The sequence below is a fragment of the Peromyscus eremicus genome, chromosome 11 (assembly GCF_949786415.1).
Source record: "Peromyscus eremicus chromosome 11, PerEre_H2_v1, whole genome shotgun sequence".
Lineage (NCBI taxonomy): Eukaryota > Metazoa > Chordata > Mammalia > Rodentia > Cricetidae > Peromyscus > Peromyscus eremicus.
This window is the reverse complement of record NC_081427.1, coordinates 45,243,361-45,249,855: the sequence shown is the minus strand read 5'-3', so window position 1 is coordinate 45,249,855 and position 6,495 is coordinate 45,243,361. Positions and strand designations below refer to the sequence as shown.

Here is a 6,495-nt window from a genome sequence, read left to right as displayed (position 1 = left end):
GAGAATCTAGTCTAACTTACTCATTTGAAAGATTAAAAAAAAAAAAAATGGAACCCCATGTGAGGCAGAAGGAAGGAGGTTGAGTCCTTGGCCAACATCACACACGAGGTTGTTTGCAGAACAGAGACTGAAATTAAGTATTTGGAGTTGGACGGCAATGCTTTTTTCACTGCACTAGGGGCTTCCCAACGAGTGGCTTTGCTAACACGGTCCACACTGCAAAGTCCATTTAAGCCATGACCCACACAGGGATACATACATACATGTAACTACCAAGAGTTTCCCAAAGCAACACTTGCCATTGCTATGTGATGAACTTCACGGTTTTCTATTGCAATACCTTAAGTTTAGATTATTCTTGAGCTTGCCTAATGGCATGTATACTAAATTTGGAACGAAACAGAGAAGATTGGCCTGGCATCTATACAAAGACACCACACAAATCTTTTCTATGTTTTTATACATTTACCAAATGGTGTTTTTTGTTGGTTTTTTGTTTTGTTTTGTTTTTGTTGTTGTTTGTTTTTTTTTTTTTTTGCAGGGGTAATATTTCTAGGTGTTCAGTCTTGTGTTTTGCATCACCCATCGGCTATATCTATGGGATGTCTAAGAAGGAGGGAGTTGGATTAGATGTAGCACTGGTCCCTTCCAGCTCGGATACTTCTCATGTATCAGATCAGGAACAATCTTACTGTCCAATCTCTCCTTTGCACTGAATGGCAGGATAATCTGGAAGAGAAAATTAGACATAAAGCCAGGACCTTGGCTTTAGTCCTGGCTGCACTAAAAAGTAAATGTGCAAATTTCAATAGGTTTTCTCTGGTTTCCTTTCGCTTAACCTGCAAACCACACTGTTGCTAATTAACCGAGTTCTAAGAAATAAATGAGATAATGCAAATTAAAGAAACTAAAAGCTCTATACACAAGACCTGTCCTGGAACAGCAATGATGTTCAATTCTCACATTTCAAAGAAGTACAGTGTCTCAAGGTGTTTCTGGGTTCTCATCAAAACACCTGCATAACACATTCTGAATGCATTTGCTCGAGTAAAGAAAAACCATACCCTGAAACTGGCTCATTTTAAAAGGCGTTTTGCAGGTGTTTGGAGAAGAAGGATGACCCTAAATTTTGAAGATGTTCAGCATACCCTTTAAAAAAAAGGTCCTTATAGCTAGAGATGGTGCTAGCCTTGAAAGAGAATGATAATGAATCTTCACTTAAAAAACATTCACACAAAGCTGTCAGTGGTGAACAGAGAGTGGAAGAACTGATCGTTTGGGGTGGTACAGACATGAAGGAGGAGGCAGGGGGACAAGTGAGGCTGAGTGAATGAAGAGAAGTAGTTTCAGAAGCATGCAGTGTGTGTCCAGCTGCATGTGAAAAAAAAAATGCATCTTCCTCGGAAGTGGCTGGCCTTGGTCAGGGCACTCCAGCTTTGGACTCACTTAGCCCAACTAACAACAACAACAACAATCAATCATTCAATCAGTCGTTTGTAACACACTCAAAGTACTTGGGGTAGCTTCATCAAGAAAGGAGAATTAGAAGGTCACTGGATGCCTGGGCACACTGCAATGTGAATAAAGTGACATTCTTGAGGCCAGGTGGGAAAGGCACGGGTTCTGCTAAGGCAGGCGGGGTCACGGCCACCATCGCCACCACTGCTGTGATCGACAGAGTACGGGGTGTTCTGCAGTTCTGACAGAGAAGGAACCTGGCAGGGGTGGAGTAGGTGGAGGTGGCATGGGAGGTAGCTTGTCCTATTTCCTGAAATAGTATGTTCTCATTATTCATGAGCAGTTACAGGAAACATCAGAGAAATCACTTGGGAAGGGAAACAAAGGAAAAGGTTGTGCATTTTCCAATGGATAGTCTGTGATGATTTCCCACGGCCATTGTCCGCATCAGCAGAGAGCTGATTTTGTGAGCGTTGTTTGTTTGTTTGTTTGTTTGTTTGTTTGTTTGTTGAGACAGGGTTTCTCTGTGTAGTTTTGGTGCCTGTCCTGGATCTCGCTCTGTAGACCCGGCTAGCCTCGAACTCACAGAGATCCACCTGGCTCTGCCTCCCGAGTGCTGGAATTAAAGGTGTGCGCCACCGCCGGCCCGGCCGATTTTGTGTTTTGGAATGACTCGTTCATGTGTATGAAGTTGCTTAGTTCGCAAAGGCCTCCTAAGGAGAGGATCTGACAGCAGAACACCCACATGGTGGACGATGGCTCAGGTCTGAGGAGCCCTTGGCTGTTTCCTCTCCTCCCACAGCCAAGTCTGCCTTCATCTTCTCTGAGGCCCATTCCAAGGAGCCCTTACTCCAAAGACTTTCCCAACTCCTTCATAAACCTCATTAGATGGCAAGCAACCCCCTCTACCTTGGTGGGACAACAATTTCCTTTCTATTGCTGCTCCAGGGAAGCAGGGTTCGAACCAGGGTACAGCCTGTCCCATCCCCGTGCTCCACAAAGGGTGTACCTCACCTTCCCATGACCATCAAAGACATGATCTATATCCTCTTTGTCCTCCAAGAGGCCATTTGTCTTCCACTTGTCTCCTTTATACTAGTCTTCATGCCCACCAGCACTCCACATCTCTGTCCCTGTGTTAATGGATTAGTCTCTCCTGTATCTCAGATCTTACCATCACATCAGAGATTTCAATATCCATGTGGACAGAACACCCAACACAGTTGCCCTCCACTTCCTTATTCCTACTCTCCTGACTCCAGGCCAACCTTGGAAACCACCTGGAGTCCTCCCACCTGAGACAATCTCTGGTTTGGTTTTGGTTTTTCCTTTGCTCTCTAATCACAACGGTCTCTCCTGTGAACCTTACTCACTCAATTCCACCAAACCTCTTTTCAAGGTTCTTCAACCCTTCTCCTCACTTTTTCTACTTCCAATTTTCCCCATTTTCTCAGCTCCCTTGTGGCTTGCTTCCTTCCTCTGTCTACCTAGACTTGAGTACCCAGCACTCCAAGGCTACTTTTCGTGGTACTCCAAGCCAATAGTCTATGGCGCTCTTTCACAATGTTCGCGCAGCACAGAAGCAAGGGAATAGCTGGGCTCATATTCCCATCACTACTTATTTTTAGATATTACTAATTGACTGGCGTTTTCTTCATCTCAAATATTCTGCCAAAATGGAAATGTATAAGACACAAGACTCTAAAAGACAAAAGCAAGTTTTTCAGTGTTCTCTGCCATCCTCATTGGATAATTTTATAAAACCCAGGTGGTATAGATATGTGCTCCAAGCCCTGTCTCTCCTTTCTGCCTGTGTCCACAGCTGCATTTCAAAGCCATTCATGGAAACATCTGGACACAAGTATTCTGTACTCTGCCAAGTGGCTGGAAGATGCCAAAAGGTCAACACTACCTCAGATGACCTCACCACTTACTCTTTTAGCTCAGGAATAGGGAACTGCTGTCCCTCAAAGGGCCACAATCACACCAATCTGCAAGGAAACTTCTTCCGTCTCCACCTGCCGCCGGCACCCAGTACTGTGCCTGACATTTGTCTGTGAGTGTGAACGTTCATTGTATTGAACTGTGCTCACTAGTGGTGACTCCATCCCAGTACTGCATGACCACACAAGAAATTCTAATAGGTCAGGAAGTCCTCGCTGGATGCTGAAGAAGTTCTGAAGTTGTGGAGGGGAGGGAGGAGGCTACTTACCCTCTGAATCCCTTGCTCTTCTCATGTTACTTAAACAGTAAACCTGACTAAACCTGACTAAACCTGACTGTTGGGGAGCAGGGGCAGATGCATCATGGTGGACTCAACTCAGATTATGTCAGGGGTGCTTCTGCTAATTTAATTATAGGCAATTTTCATACCTTGGTTATTCTAGGGAGTTGCTTTGGAGGTGGGAAATAGGACCCCTGTAGATAATCTTTTTACTCAAATGCTTACAGCAGTCCTGGCTTCAGGACACAACTGTGCCCCCATCTCCTTCAGACTCAGCCTCAATGAAGGATTTTTCTATCAGAATGAAAAGATGAATACAAAGAGTCAAATCTTAATGTCACAACCTCAGGTAAATACTGTGTAGGTGAGAATTTAAGTCCATCCTCCAGAGAAAGTGCTTAGAGGTGTTGATAAGAACCTAGGAGATGTTCAGGTGACCAAACTTCTCTCTGTAGCTGTAGGGGGCACACACACACACACACACACACACACACACACACACACACACCCCTGAAGATGCAGCCCTAGGTAAGCAGGGTCTACCCTAGATCTCAGGACTGTTCTGGAGGGTAAAGATGATTTAAACAAAACTCCCTCACTCTCTATTAGTCCTTCCATGTTCTATTTCTCCCCTTCTTCATCCAGTGCTTTATAACAACTGATCCATCAACTGTTCCTTTGCATCTGTGTGTCTGGAAGTCTGTTATAAATGCACGCTCTTGAGTCCCATCCCAGAAAGACAGAATCAGCAACTGTGAAAGTGGAGGCAGAGAATCTGCACTTGGACTTGGTTTTGCCATTACTGTTTGAGAGCCACTGAAAAGCAATGTCGTAGCTGTTCTTCCAACTTTGCATCTTTAATCTATGGTCCCAGTCCATGTGGCCATATTCACTCTACTCTCCAGCCCTGAGGCCAAAATTAAAATGCCAATGGGTATTCACAAGAAGGATCTAGACAGGAAAAGAAGCATCAGGGATTTCACCTTCTTGGGCTAGCCAAGAGCTCTTCCCTCACTGTACCTTTACTTCAATCTGTGAAACCTCACTTGTTCCTCCTAGAGATACCCTGCTTAAGTGAATTTGATCTACGTACCCAAGAGGAATACTGGGCAAATCTAGGAATATAACACACAAAATTCAAATAAAGTTGCCTCCAAGAGGCCTAGAGAAACATGTAGCCAACACGTCATCTATTATTGATCTCTCTTTGGCCAAAGCCACCACATACTAATAGATCTCTACTAAAAGACTTGCAAAAATGGAGGTCTTAATGCTAAACAAGGGAAATAAATAGTAAAGACATTTTTGTCATCTGCTCACTACCCAGGGATGGGGTGTGAATAGGAGATACTACCATCCAAAGCACTCGAACCTCAGATAAAACTCCCTGAACCATTCTCCCCTGCACAGAATTTCTGCCAAAATAGCCTTTGCCAGTTTGACTAGCTAGGATCAGAACAAAGTAGAGTGCTCGCTCTCTCTGCTCTGAAGCGAGGAAAAAGACGTACGTAAGGAGGAAGAGAAGAGTGAAAGGAAGAAGGGGTGGGGAGAGATGCCGAAGCGCACACAGCAGAGAAGACCATAGACGCAGAAGGGGAAAGCGCCAGGTGCCCATCCCCGGCGCGTGAGCTAAAATCACGAGCAACTTCTCAGCAGCCATGCTAACTAGCCCTCCTTAGGAATTTCACAGGAGTCTAGCGGGACAGAGACAGCACAGTGTACGTACGTCAAAGGGTTTTGTAGATGGCAACGTGTTAGCCTTATGTGTTGTGGCCAAAGAGCAAATGCTTCTTTCCAACAGCCCCTCTACCCCAAAACTCAGAACACTAGAACCTTAAAGCAAACATAGTCATGAAACTCATTTCCATCAAAGGACACCAAGGGGCTAGGAGAATAAAGGATGGGACCTTCTCCTAGGGCTTAGATAGTGCACCAGGAGCTTGAAAGGTGCTGTTTCAGCAAGAACCAAGGACAGAATATGCCCTTGAACAGTGTGCATACCAGCTTTAAACAGTAGCCCAACCAGTGTCAGCACTCCATACTCCATGTGTGTTCAATTGTTTATGCATATTTACTTTGCAGACCAGCAGGGTCTAGAAGTCACAACTTCCTCCCTGCGTTGTGGTTTGTCAGGGCAGGCACATGGAGCGCTTTCTCTTTCGAATCCGAGACTTGAGTTTTACCTCACCACTGAGAGAAGACATCTCTTCAGTCCCCATTTCTGAGTCATCTTGTTCAGCTGCCCAACTAGTCCATGACCAAGCAAGCCTTGCCAGGATGGGCTTGGCACCGGACCTGGTCACTTGAGGGAGCCGGGGAGAGTGATGAGGGCTGAACATGCAGCCAGGGTGACCAGTTGCCACAGACATCTCCCTGCTCCAGCACAGACAGAGCCCAGTCTCTTGAGGGTTTGCCAATCCAGAGACAAACCCCTAACCTTCATTGCCCAGTGTCTTGGTAAACTCTTATTTTCTTTATCAAGTTTGGATAGAAAACAAAACAATTAATTTAGAAAGCAGCCCACAAGAATCTAAACATTATTTATGTCTCTAATTATCTCATTCTAGTGGGTATTTTAGTCCCTGTCTGGTCAGGACATTAATTATCTTCATAACTACAGCAAAAGTTAAATAATAAGCACCCACGGCTACAGCACTACTGTAATATGCAAGCTTAAATGAACTTATAAATTTTATTAATGGATGCTTTATACAACTCCATATATTATAAATCAAACAAGAAACCTATTCCTATCTTTTAAGGGTACGGTGAAAAGGCTTTAACATTATTGAGGATAATTTTTATTAAGTTTA

General features: G+C 44.4%; 1 pseudogene; it reads left to right on the top strand.

The window, feature by feature from the left end:
- Positions 1 to 364: 364 nt before the first annotated feature.
- LOC131922088 (U6 spliceosomal RNA) lies at positions 365 to 459 on the top strand (annotated as a pseudogene).
- The last annotated feature ends 6,036 nt before the right edge of the window (positions 460 to 6,495 follow it).